The sequence below is a fragment of the Hesperophylax consimilis genome, chromosome 4, assembly GCF_061612785.1.
Source record: "Hesperophylax consimilis isolate HC1 chromosome 4, BYU_Hcon_1.0, whole genome shotgun sequence".
NCBI classification, from domain to species: Eukaryota; Metazoa; Arthropoda; class Insecta; order Trichoptera; family Limnephilidae; genus Hesperophylax; species Hesperophylax consimilis.
In genome coordinates this window covers 23864901-23880281 of record NC_142839.1, presented here as the reverse complement: position 1 = coordinate 23880281, position 15381 = coordinate 23864901, and positions in this window count along the sequence as shown.

The following is a 15381-nucleotide window of genomic DNA, read 5'->3' as shown; positions in this document are numbered from 1 at the left end:
GACGGCCTGATACCTACATAGAGAAGCTTCTAGTTTGTTCGTTTGTTGATTGTTTTCAATTGTTTTCCTGGGTAATCTGGTTTGCTCTCGTCAGCTCTCGTGCTCTCTTCTCGTTCCCTGCCCTGGTGTTGGTCCTTGCCGCCTTTGCCTTCGACATTTTTGGAAATCGACTTGAGCTTATTTTACAATAATTTATTATATGTCGCTTTCGTCGATCGGCGTGCGAACTGCGAATTTCCTGATTCGACGGAGAGGTTATGTCAGGTTATGTGAAAATGCGCTATTTACGCGCAGATTGTTTAAAATCTAAAAAGTTTATAAATAGCATTTATAATTATATAGTTGGCGGCATCATCATCTGAGGATGAGCTGTCCAACAGATCCAGCAATAGGCGACAAGTATCATCCATTTCGAAAACGTGCTCAAGCTGTCAGTAAGTAAAGTTGTCACTTTGACAGATGAAATTATGTTCCTCGGCCGCTCTCGAATTCAACTGACCCCCTCTCCTACCATAGGAAGAAATATTTGATAGCGTCGTGTGTCGGTAGAAAAGATGATGCGCTGTACATTAACTTTTGATGTGAGCTTTGCGTGTGGCAGCAGCTTCAGAGTAGAATCTCTATTCTCGGATGGTAGAAATCACAGATAATCTTTGCTAAATAAAATATTGTTATAAAAAGGTGGACAAAAATCAAATGTTTTGACTTTTGCTCCAATGGAATGGTGTGAAATGTTTTTCTCGCAGACCGATTTTTTCGTAAACATAATTATCGTCAGAATCCTTTATCGTTTAAAAAAATTGACTCATGAGAAAGAATACCGTAAAGAACACTTGATTATTAAAAACTCAATTCGGAACAAATGTTTGCCTAACTACAGTTGCCTATTTTATCTTGTAACTGTAGTATGAAAATGCTCAGAAGTTGAGATCATGACATTTTCAATTCCTACACAATCTGTCTTTCAAGTTAAACAGATTGCATATGTAGTTATGTCAGGCGCACGAGTAATTTGTATCATGAACGTACCAATACCAATTTCGGTTGTGTGTCTGTAATTGTAACTCTGTTTCAATGAATTCGGATTTGTTTTGAATTTAAGAATTCAATCAATTTGGGTGGTGGGTATGGGTTCCGCCGCCCCGGGAACCATCTATTGGATAACCAACACCTCTGCCATAGGTCACCCCAAGTGGTTTTCTACGTTTTCTGACTTAGCAGGGGTTCCCGGGTTCATAGGGTGAGGTATGTTCAGATGTTGGCGGCGGATGCGCCTGCCCACCAGCTGCTTGGCGGTTTTAGAAGAACTTTTGACTTCTCCAGCTAATCTCTTTCGACCCATCGTCTTGCACCGCAGCGGGAGGGATGGATACACACTGACCCCTAGATTCCTACCCACTGCTCATACCTTTTCCTTCCCAGAACTTCCTCTTTTTCTATTCCTTAAAAATACACTCCACACAGCATCCTTAAAGATGACACCGGCCCTGATGGAAAATATTTTCCTCAGGGCCTCCTGTGTGGGGTTAATATAAAAAAGTGTCATTTTAAAAAATTGTTAGGAATTCCTAAAAAAAATTGTTAGGAAAAGTACCTACCTTTATTATAATATTTATTAACCAGAAAATTATTTTAATTCTGTATTTGAAATGTACCTATATTTATTTTGTTTAAATTTAATAGGGTTAATCTTGCTATTTTTAGCACATCCAATAATTATCAGCCCTCGAATTATAATATCCCGTGATTATTTCATGGGTCGCGCTAGTCCATAATGAAATTCATAATTTGTGCAGTTCTATAGAGTTATGTCTTTTTTTTAACTAAGGGTAAAATCTTGGAGGAATATAATGTATGTATTTTCTTTAAGAGGAATTAAACACAAGAAAACCCCTCAAAACTCTGCGAAGTGCAAACATTTATATGGATCTTCCATTTGGACTGGAACAAATAAAATCGATTAAGTACTTGGATAGGTACGTACTTGAAGTTGTTTATAGTTAAATGGATATTTTAAAGTTCCATAACACCAGACGGAAATGATGTTGGGAACTGGAATAGTTAAGTTTTCTTAGAATTCCCGGTCAGAAAAAACTAAACATTTCGGAAATTTTTTCAGACAACGAAATTTTATCCCGCCAGTTTTCCCATGATCATGGTTACTACCATAAATAAACCACTACTATGAGCTGTCAAAACTGAATAATAAATATTATGGTACCTACCGGACTGAAGAAACTTTGAAAAAGAATAAGGGACACGAGTGAAAAATATTATGGCTTAAATATATTCTCGTAGGAGTATATAAATATGCATGTAGATCAACACAAGCTGATTTTAAACATACATATAAGTTTCATTATATAATAAGATATAATTAATTAATCGTCATAAATGAATAAAACACCTCACATTAAAACACACCGTTTAGTTGGTACTACTGAATCTACTGATTCTGACACTTGTGACATCGCAACCAGTCTACTTGAGTAATATATCTATGGCCAAAATGTCTTCTTTCGTAGTAATGCAGATTTTCAAACACCGGTAAATTGTTTATCAGGTGCGGTCAAGGAAAATATTTTTGCACTCTGGTTCAATACAATAACATTAGTGATGAGATACTTTACCTAGTATTCTTTAATGTTATAAGCGGGTATCGGTAATCCCCTCAAAAACACAGTGCCGGTTGAAAAAAAACATAGGATTTTTGAGACTGACTGGTTGACTTCACACGTCATATCCATAGATTTGGGGAGACCCGAAAAATGAAAACTTTGAAAATTATTTTAACTATTAAAACTACAACAATAACAATACTGGTATTTTAGTTGGAAAGTCATTATTGATAAAAAAAGAAGGAACAGAAGTTACTTATTGCCATTGATATGGCGATATTTCTGTAGACAATTTGTATAATTCATTATTTGAAATAAAAAAAATGTCATGTAAAATATTTATTGTTCATAACTATTAGGAATTATGTAGGTAGGTATTTAAGTACCTACCAATAAATCTTTTGATTTCAGACGAAATTTTTGTTTTGGTTCAGAGAAAATTGATGTCTGCTGTTCACACTGTCCTGTGGCATATTAACCATTTAGCTTAGCTTAGATCAACTCAGAAAATGAAATAATTTATCCGGCGTTGATGAATAGGACAGTACGTAAATACAACACACAGTATAATAGTCATTCATTTGTCATTCAGAGCATAGGCAGTGGACGTACGAGTAGGAGTTGGTATGCGTTCTCTTGTCACATTTTTTCATGCCTACCATAAACTAAATATGTGTATGCAAATGCATTTCACCGATTTATTCGCCACGATACGGCCATGCATCATCAACGTTAAAACAAACGTAACCTTAATTATTATAATGAGCGGCGGTACCTAACCTACGCCGATCCATCGATTGGATAATTAAATATTTTCACCTCCGTGCCGCGCGAATTAATCGTTTAATTAAAATAAATAGGTACATAAATATAGCGGCGTTATATGTATAATAATACTATACAGGGTGTTAGTAGACGTACCCGGCTTATTTTAATCAGTGATTCATGACGTTATATGTAATATTTTTTCAAAAACAAATAGTCAAAATTCTTTCATATGTCGTCACTCGCGAATAACTGTCCAATCTCCTACCCGGCCCTAACTGTCCATTACCTACCTGCTGGTTTTTTAAATGTTTTTGGTTGAAAACATAAATAAAAGCAAAATACTCACCAAAACAGGTCATCTACTTCAAATAACCTCAGGAATCACTAGTTAAAGTATATGAGGTACGTCTCTTGTTATATCCAACTAGAATACATAAATTATCATTTCTTATCAAATACTCTAAAAATACATACATTTGAAGATCTATGTATTTATATTCCAACACTAGTTGTATTTTTGGATCACATAAGATATGTATTCCAACACTACCAGTTGTATTTTTGGATCACATAAGATATATATTCCAACACTACTAGTTGTATTTTTGGATCACATAAGATAACTATTCCAACACTACCAGTTGTATTTTTGGATCACATAAGATATGTATTCCAACACTACCAGTTGTATTTTTGGATCACATAAGATAAATATTCCAACACTACTAGTTGTATTTTTGGATCACATAAGATAAATATTCCAACACTACTAGTTGTATTTTTGGATCACATAAGATAAATATTCCAACACTACTAGTTGTATTTTTGGATCACATAAGATACGTATCCCAACACTACTAGTTGTATTTTTGTTAACCTCTTTGATCACTGTATTTTTATTTTCTTTGTATTTTTAAAACTAATATTTATTCATATTTTTGAAAATGATCTGTCATCTTATAGTTGTACTATCCATATGTAAGAGCCCTCTGGGCGTAAATGTAATAAATAAGAGTTTAAATAAAATGTAACATTAGACGTTTTATTGAAGTCCCTGTATGATTTCTGTTCACGACAAGTGAAAGCAAAAGCAAGAGTGTTGGAATATTCACAGAACCGGTATTGAAGTTATCGCGATGAACTTGTCCATTTGCATACTTTTAAATTTCCGTAATGGTAGACATTCTTTCTGAACGTTTCATGTTATTTTTTTCTGTGGATGTGACAAACTCGGGCCGAGTTTAAAGCAGATGGGAAATAAAATCTGACAAATGAATAATAAGAGTGGGAAACTGGGATGATTGATGATCTAATCAAATACGCTCAAATTGAGCGTTTTTCATGTTCATGTTGACTCATTCGCCCTGAACTGATGTAGTTTATAGTCAAAATGTATTTTGTAGTAAATTTGTTATTGTTGTCAATTCCCATCCCTTTCTCTGTAAGTTTTCGAACAGTGTGATAAAGATATATCTACTCACCAATGATTAGTCGTTTATTAATCGATATCTTTATCGATATTAATCGTTTACCAATGTTGTCTTTCAAAATTTCAACTATGATGTGTGACTGAGCAGGAAATATTAAAAAAAAAGACTGTGAGATCTGGCATCATGAAACTGGCAATAATTTTGCTGTTATCTGATATTTATCGGTCATCGCAACTATTTTCTGCTAGCTAGATTTTTTCCTTCGTGAACAATATATTATCAGATATCGACGAACATAAAAAACACTGTGAAAAGATTGTTTATGTATAAATACAGTCCTGGGCTAATCTAATTTTACTTTAGTTTTTATTTGAAAAGTACGAATTTACATTCCTCATTTATATGTTTTTTTTAGAAATGTGTTGGAAATTGACACCTAGCCCATTGCAAATATTTGAATATTTCCGTAAACAGACGCATGTACCTTGATGCCAATGGGTGTTCTGCTATTTGGGTTGTCCAAACGGATGTAAAAAGTATTAATAATGTATCGAGGTATTTAAATAAGGACCCAACCATCGAATAAACGTCCAAATCTTCTACATCCGGAAAAAACGAACTGGTCTCGTGGATTTATATGTTTTCTCGAAAACATTGAAAGTTATTTACCGCTTTCTATTTAGATACCTATATGACAAGTGATAATCTTTTGAAGATATGCATCATTTGTCAACATTAAACCTTACTAATATCAGGCCGTTTCTGCGCATTGGTAAGCAGAGAGGAGAGACAGTCACATGTCTCTGTCTAGGCACACACTCGTGGCTTCATTCACATTATACATCGTCTATAATCTATTGTCGACCCGAATACCTTTTTTTAACTAGTTATAGCTCAATCGGATATCGGAAAGTGGATTAACTTCCACTACCAAGAATCCACTTCATTCATTACATCAAGAAATTATTTTCTATTATTATCGATATTCAAAAAGATGTATTCATTAAAGGAACAATGATAAATCCATAGATGATAGAAACACGCGGAGATATGGCGCGTCAACTTCATTTAAAGAATCTTGAAAAGAATCATGGTCTTAAGCGAAATCAGTAACAATAATAACACCCCCATACACACAAGCCCTGCTTATTTATGGGGGTACATCGAATACCTACTTATATTATGTAATTAATAACCTACTATATTGTGTAATTATATTATGTAATTGTTATATTATGTAATTCGTGTATCTTTTTTTACTAATAAAAAAAAACTAAAAAAAAAAAAAAAAAATATCTTAAAGTTAAATATCAGACTAAAACTTCACTCTTACGGGCACTAATCAATACTTGGGTTCGAACATTAAAATAATTTTTTTCAGGCTCTAAGTTGCCAAACGGGCTAAAGATTTTGACAGGCGAAATCAGGAACAATATAACAATAATGTTTCATTTTTGAAAAAATGAATTCAAAACCTGCAAAAAGTTGCATTTCTGGAAAAAACTTCAATACCACGGGCACAAATAAAGACTTGGGTTCGATGTTTAAAAGCCATTTGTTCACGTTCTATGATGCCGAACAAGCTGCAATTTCGGAATCGTGATCAGAATAACGGTCTTAAGGGAAATAATTAAAAAAATCTTCATAAAGTTTAATTTCTTGAAAAATCATCATTTTATTGGCTTTTTCAAGACTTGGGTTCGAACATTCATAGCCATTTTTTCAGCCTCTATGGCGCCGAACAAGCTGAAATTATCTGAATCGTGATCAGAATCACGGTCTTAACGGAAATAAGTAAAAAAATCTTTATAAAATTTCATTTCTTGAAAAATCATCACTTTATTGGCCGATTTCAAGACTTCTGTTCGAACAATAAAAGCCATTTTGTCAGCCTCTATGTAGCCAAACAAGCTGAATTTCAGAATCATGATCAGAATCACGGTCTTAAGCAAAATAAGTAAGAAAATCTTTATAAAGTTTCATTTTTTGAAAAATCATCACTTTATTGGCCGATTTCAAGACTTCTGTTCGAACAATAAAAGCCATTTTTTCAGCCTCTATGGCATCCAAAAGAGCTGGAATTTTGGAATCGTGATGAGAATAACTGTTTTAACGGAAATAAGTAAAAAAATCTTTATAAAATTTCATTTCTCGTAAAAACAATACCTTTATTGGCCCTTTTCAAGACTTAGGTTCGAACATGAAAAGCCATTATTTAGGCCTTTATGGCGCCAAACAAGCTGAAATTTCTGAATCGTGATCAGAATCACGGTTTCAACGGAAATAAGAAATAAAATCTTTAGTAAGGTTCATTTCATGAAATGTCATTACTTTATTGGCCGATTTCAAGACTTGGGTTCGAACACGAAAAGCCATTTTTTCAGCCGTTATGGCGCCAAACAAGCTGAAATTTCGGAATCATGATCAAAATCACTTTCTTAACGGAAATAAGTAAAAAAATCTTTATAAAATTTCATTTCTTGTAAAAACAATACCTTGATTGGCCCTTTTCAAGACTTAGGTTCGAACATTAAAAGCCAATTTTTCAGCCTTTATGGCGCCGAACAAGCTGAAATTTATGAATCGTGATCAGAATCACGGTTTCAACGGAAATAAGTAATAAAATCTTTATAAAGGTTCATTTCATGAAAAGTCATAACTTTATTGGCCGATTTCAAGACTTGGGTTCGAACACGAAAAGCAATTTTTTCAGGCTCTAAGGTTTTAAACGGGCTAAAATATTGGAATCGTGATCAGAATCATGGTCTTATTGGAAATAAGTATAGAAACCCACAAAAAGCTTCATTTCTAGAAAAACCCTCAATTTCTCGGGCACAAATAAAGACTTGGGTTCGAATATTAAAAGTAAATTTTCACGTTCTATGATGTCGAACAAGCTGAAATTTCGGAATCGTGATCAAAATCATAGTCTTATTGGAAATAATTTTGAAAACCTGCAAAAAGCTGCGTTTCTGGAAAAAACTTCACTTTCTCGGGCACAAATCAAGACTTGGGTTCGAACATTAAAAGCCATTTTTCAGCCTCTATGGCGCCAAACAAGCTGAATTTCAGAATCATGATCAGAATCACGGTCTTAAGCCAAAATAAGTAAGAAAATCTTTATAAAGTTTCATTTTTTGAAAAATCATCACTTTATTGGCCGATTTCAAGACTTTGGTTCGAACAATAAAAGCCATTATTTCAGCCTCTATAGCGCCGAACAAGTTGAAATTTCGGAATCGTGATCAGAATCACAGTCTTAACGGAAAAAAATAAAAAAATCTTTATAAAGTTTCATTTCTTGAAAAATCATCATTTTACATGCCCATTTCAAGTCTTGGGTTCGAAAATTAAAAACAAATTTTTTCAAGCTCTAAGGTTTAAAAACGGGCTTAAATATTGGAATCGTGATCAGAATCATGATATTATTAGAAATTAGTATAGAAACCTCGAAAAAGCTGCATTTCTAGAAAAAACCTCAATTTCACGGGCACAAATCAAGACTTGGGTTCGAACAATAAAAGCGATTTTTCACGTTCTATGATGTCGAACACGCTGAAATTTCGGAATCGTGATCAAAATCATAGTCTTATTGGAAATAATTTTGAAAACCTGCAAAAAGCTGCGTTTCTGGAAAAAACTTCACTTTCTCGGGCACAAATCAAGACTTGGGTTCAAACATTAAAAGCCATTTTTTCAGCCTCTATGGCGCCAAACAAGCTGAATTTCAGAATCATGATCAGAATCACGGTCTTAAGCAAACTACGTAAGAAAATCCTTATAAATTTTCATTTTTTGAAAAATCATCACTTTATTGGCCGATTTCAAGACTTGGGTTCGAACAATAAAAGCCATTTTTTCAGCCTCTATGGCAACAAACAAGCGGAAATTTTGGAATCGTGATCAGAATCACTGTTTTAAACGAAATAAGTAGAAATTTTTTTATAAAATTTCATTTCTTGTAAAAACAATACCTTTATTGGCCCTTTTCAAGACTTAGGTTCGAACATGAAAAGCCATTATTTCAGCTTTTATGGCGCCGAACAAGCTGAAATTTCGGTATCATGATCAGAATCACGGTCTTAAGGGAAATAAGTAATAAAATCTCTATAAAGGTTCATTTCTTGAAAAACGATCATTTTACTGGCTGTTTTCAAGACTTGGGTTCGAAAATAAATGGCAATTATTTCCGGCTCTAACGTGCCAAACGGGCTTAAATATTGGAATCGTGATCAGAATCATGGTCTTATTGGAAAGTAGTTTAAAAACCTGCAAAAAGCTGCCTTTCTGGAAAAAACTTCACTTTCACGGGCACAAATCAAGACTTGGGTTCGAACATTAAAGGCGATTTTTCACGTTCTATGATGTCGAACAAGCTGAAATTTCGGAATCGTGATCAGAATCATGGTCTTATTGGAAATAAGTTTAAAAACCTGCAAAAAGCTACGTTTCTGGAAAAAAACTTGACTTTCACGGGCACAAATCAAGACTTGGGTTCGGAGTTTAAAAGCCATTTTTTTCACGTTCTATGATGCCAAAGAAGCTGAAATTTCGGAATCGTCATCAGAGTAACGGTCTTAAGCGAAATAAGTAAGAAAATCTTTAAATAGTTTCATTTTTAGAAAAATCATCACTTTATTGGCCGATTTTAAGAATTGGGTTCGAACCTTAAAAGCCATTTTTTCAGCCTCTATGGCAACAAACAAGCTGAATTTCGGAATCATGATCAGAATCGCGGTCTTAACGGAATTAAGTAATTGAATCTTTATACTGGTTCATTTTTTGAAAAATGATCATTTTTCTGGCCCTTTTCAAGACTTGGCTTCGAAAATTAGATGCAATTATTTCCGGCTCTAAGGTGCCAAACGGGCTAAAATATTTGAATCGTGATCATAATCATGGTCTAATGCGAAATAAGTATCAAAACCTGCAAAATGCTGCATTACTGGAAAAAACCTCACTTTAACGGGCACAAATCAAGACTTAGTTTCGATATTTAAAAGCAATTTTTTCACGTTCAATAAAGCCTAACAAGCTGAAATTTCGGAATCGTGATCAGAATCACGGTTTCAACGGAAATAAGTTAGAAAATCTTTATAAAGTTTAATTTTTCGGAAAAATCATCACTTTATTGGCCCTTTTCAATACTTGGGTTCGAACATCAAAAGCCATTATTTCAGACTCTATAGCGCCGAACATGATGAAATTTCTGAATCGTGATCAGAATCACGGTCATAACGAAAATAAGTAATAAAATCTTTATAAAGGTTCATTTCTTGAAAAACGATCATTTTACTGGCCGGTTTCAAGACTTGGGTTCGAACAATAAAAGCCATTTTTTCAGCCTCTATGGAGTCAAACAAACTGAAATTTTGGAATCGAGATCAGAATCTCTGTCTGAACGGAAATAAGTAAAAAAATCTTTATAAAATTTCATTTCTTGTAAAAACAATTTCTTTATTGGACCTTTTCAAGACTCAGGTCCGAACATTAAAAGCCATTATTTTAGCTTTTATTGCGCCGAACAAGCTGAATTTTCCGAATCGTGATCAAAATCAAAGTTTCAACGGAAATAAGTAATAAAATCTTTATAAAGGTTCATTTCATGAAAATTCATCACTTTATTGGCCCTTTTCAAGACTTGGGTTCGAAAATTAAAAACAAATTTTTTCAAGCTCTAAGGTTTAAAACGGGCTAAAATATTGGAATCGTGATCATATTCATGGAAGACCATGAATCTGATCACGATTAAGAATATAAGAATTATATATAAGATATAATTTATTTATTTATTTATTATTTATTATTATTTATTATAATTATAATTATATATAAGATAGCATTTATTTATTATTTATTATTATTTATTATAATTATAATTATATATAAGATATATATAAGAACATAAGAATTGGAAATAAGTATAGAAACCTGCAAAAAGCTGCATTTCTGGAAAATACCTTTATTTCACGGGCACAAATCAAAACTTGGGTTCGAACATTAAAAGGGATTTTTCACGTTCTATGATGTCGAACAAGCTGAAATTTCGGAATCGTGATCAAAATCATGGTCTTATTGGAAATAATTTTGAAAACCTGCAAAAAGCTGCGTTTCCGGAAAAAACTTCACTTTCTCGGGCAAAAATCAAGACTTGGGTTCGAACATTAAAAGCCATTTTTTCAGCCTCTATGGCGCCAAACATGCTGAATTTCAGAATCATGATCAGAATCACGGTCTTAACGGAAATAAGTTATAAAATCTTTATTAAGGTTCATCTATTGAATAATGATCATTTAACTGGCCCCTTTCAAGACTTGGGTTCGAACAATAAAAGCCATTATTTCAGCCTCTATAGCTCCGAACAAGTTGAAATTTCGGAATCGTGATCAGAATCACGGTCTTAACGGAAAAAAGTAAAAAAATCTTTATAAAGTTTCATTTCTTGAAAAATTATCATTTTACTGGCCCTTTTCAAGACTTGGGTTCGAAAATTAAAAGCAATTTTTTCAGGCTCAAAGGTGCCAAATCGGCTAAAATATTGGAATTGTGAACAGAATCATGGTCTTATTGGAAATAAGTATCAAAACCTGCAAAAAGCTGCATTTCTGGAAAAAACCTCACTTTCACGGGCACAAATCAAAACTTGGGATCGGAGTTTGAAAGCCATTTTTTCACGTTTTTTGATGCCGAACAAGCTGAAATTTCGTAATCGTAATCAGAATCACGGTCTTAACCGAAATCAGTAAGAAAATCTTTATAAAGTTTCATTTTTTTTTTAAATCATCATTTAACATGCCCATTTCAAGACCTGGGTTGGAAAATTAAAAACAAATTTTTTCAAGCTCTATGGTTTAAAACGGGCTAAAATGTTGGAATCGTGATCAGAATCATGGTATTATTGGAAATTAGAATAGAAACCTCCAAAAAGCTGCATTTCTAGAAAAAACCTCATCAAACAGAATCATGATCAGAATCACGGTCGCAAAATAAGTAAGAAAATCTTTATAAAGTTTCATTTTTTGAAAAATCATCACTTTATTGGCCGATTTCAAGACTTGAGTTCGAACAATAAAAGCCATTTTTTTAGCCTCTATGGCGCCAAACAAGCTGAAATTTTGGAATCGTGATCAGAATCACTATTTTAACGGAAATAAGTGAAAAAATCTTTATAAAATTTCATTTCTTGTAAAAACAATACCTTTATTGGCCCTTTTCAAGACTCAGATTCGAACATGAAAAGCCATTTTTTTTAATTTTTTATTGTTCAACTTATAACATTGTTACATTCTACATAAAATTAGGTAATCATAGGTAATAGTGAAAAACATAAGTTATTGAATTTCTACTCCAATGAAGAGTGCTAGCTCTTGAGCTTGGCGTAGGAGTTATTTGACAATTATTTCATGTTTATATCACTAATTAACATAAATACAGTACAATAATTATAAACTTAAAAGAGGATTGTGACGTTAATTTTTGTTGTAACATGAATTGAAGTTATAACATTTGATAGGTGATATTAATTTTTTTTAATGATAAATTTGACCTTCAAATATATTTTATCAAATAAAATCTGGTATTTTTTCACTTCTTCGGGAAGACTATTAAAATATCTTATGCCTTTGTAAATGTAATTATTGTGCATTTGTTGTGTTTAAAATAGAGGAATTTGGATGTTAAAATAATGCCTTAAGGATGAGTTAAATTTAAGTTTTTTTATTACAGTTTCTTTATATATTTGTAATATTGCATCTTTTTTATAGAGGTCTTCAATTGTTTGTACTTCGAAAATTTTGAACAGTGATGCTGAAGAGAATGTTGGTTTTTTTTTCAAAATTACTTTTATAGTTAGTTTTTGTACCACTTTTACAGAGCTTAAAATTTTTTCATATGCACCTCCCCACCCAATGATTCCATACTGAAGTAATGATTGGACTAGTGCGTAATAGACTTTTTTCAGGTTGTTTAGCTTGAGAACATTTCTTAATCTAATGAATATATAGATACATTTTCTAATGCGCTTGACAAGTTCACATATGTGTCTGTTCCATTCCATATGTTGGTCTACAATTACACCGAGGTACTTTACTTCAGTTGTTTGGTTTAGTATGGTACATGATTTATTACAAACATCTTTGTTACATTTTTTGTTGTGTATTATTATATGAATGTTGGGGTAAGTTTTGAATTTATTTATTGTGAATGGTATATAAACTGTTTTTTTTTGCGTTAATTGTAAGTAGATTTGTATCGAACCAGTTTTTTAGGATTTGGATGTCATTATTTGCATTTTCATTTACAATTTTCCAGTCATTACCCTTAATTATGATAATTGTATCATCTGCGTAAGATATAACTGTTCCACTGAGGTTTTGTTTAAAAATGTCGTTTACGTACATGATAAAAAGTAATGGACCCAAAACAGTACCTTGTGGTATCCCAAAATCACTTGTGAGTGGTAGAGTAGATGCGTGATTAATTTTTACTACTTGTGTTCTTTGGTGAAGATAACTTTTTAGCCAACTTAATGCTGTGTCATTAAAACCCACGATCTTTAATTTTTGTATTAGTTTGACATGAGATATGCTGTCGAAGGCTTTTTGGAGATCAACAAAAATACCAACACATTTTAAAGATTTGTCTAAAGCGTCTTGAATGGTACTAGATAATTTGGCAATGGCGTCTTTTGTGCTTTTGTTTTCCATGAATCTAAACTGGTTTTTGTGAATTATATTATTAATCTTTATGAACTGAGTTATTCTTTTTTTGGCAATTTTTTCAAATATTTTTGCAATGTTTGATAGTAAAGAAATAGGGCGGTAATTGGTTGGTTCTTCCGGATTGCCGGTTTTAAATATTGGTATAATTACAGATTGTTTGTACATGGATGGAAAAACTCCGCTTTGAAAACTTGTATTGATTATATGAGTTAATGGTTTTGATACTTGTGATTTTATACATTTCAGTGTTTGTATTGTGACCCCATCAAAACCAGGGGCAGAACCTCCTTTCATACCTGAAATAATTTGTTCAATTTCTTCTGGTGTTGTCGGTTGAAATAATTCAAATTTATGCTCATTATTTACTGTAGTATTTGGGTCATTTGGGGTAAGGCCTTGTTGGATTTTTTTAGCGAGGTTTTTTCCTACATTAGCAAAAAAATTGTTAAATACATTTGCGGCTTCTAGAGGTTTATCTTTATAGCAGATTTTTGAATCATTATGGTTTACATTGTTGATTGTTTTATTTTTTAAATGTTTTTCATCGACAATTTCATTTATGATGGACCAAATCCTTTTACTGTCATTTACAGATAATTCAAGTTTTTGTTTGTAGTAGTCATCCTTTGTGTTTTTTATTAGATGTGTAAGTTTTTTTTTATAAGCTTTGAAATGTTTTTGTAATGTTATATTTTCCGGTTGTTTTGTATATTGTTTGTAGAGTGTTTCTTTGTGTCTAATTGAGATGATTAATCCGTGAGTTATCCATGGTTTGATTGGCTTTAGTTTTGAAGATGTTTTGTTAGATGTAATATTTCTACAAGCATTTATGTGACAACTCAGTATTTTATCAAATATTTTGCAGCATTCTTCTACATCGTTACATTGATGTATTTCTTGCCATTCTTTTTCGTTACTTAATATTTAAGTGAGAGAATTTATATTAATATTATAGTTGTATTTATCAGTATTATTAACGGCCGTTGTGGTTGGTAATGAGAGGTTTTGATGTTTGTAGTCATATTTAAATATACATGCAAAATGATCCGTTACAGTTGTTTTAATTACCGCAGATGATATATTTTGTATACCTTTGGTGTTTGTGAATATGTGAAAAATACAAGATGGTCGTTGTCCGATAATGTTTCTGGTGTAAGAATTTATACATGAAATGTAATTTAATTCTGCTAACATATTTAAATAGTTATCTTTATCGTTAGAGGAGTAGTCATTAGCGATATTTACGTTAATATCTCCGATGAGTATTGTTTTTTTGTTTCTATGATGTTGTAATATTTTTTTTAATTCTTCTATGTATGTGGTTATAGCAGAGTGTGTCCGATAAATAGCAATGATATTAAATGAATAATTAATAAAATTTATCTCCAAGTTTAATAAATTGACATTACTCACCATTATTTCATTTACACTTGTGACAGCGTAAATATTTGATACAAATGAATGAATGTATTAATATCTTAAAATCATGGTTTGATAATAACCTACTCACACTTAATGCTAAAAAAACAACATATGTATTATTTTCACTACAAAAAATACCTAAACACGAAGTAAATATCATAATCCATGATGAAAATTGTGACAATGTCAACTGTGAACTACTTAATCCTATGTGTACTGTAATCAACTCTTCTTCTGAAATCAAATATCTTGGTGTGATCATCGATGAAAATCTGAAATGGAAAAGCCATATTAGGGAGTTAGTAAAGAGAATAAGGAAATGTATATATATATTTGTTAGGTTAAGAAATATTTTAAATGTGAAAATACTAAAAAATGTATATTATGCTCTTGTCCACTCCCTGCTTATTTACGGAATCATAG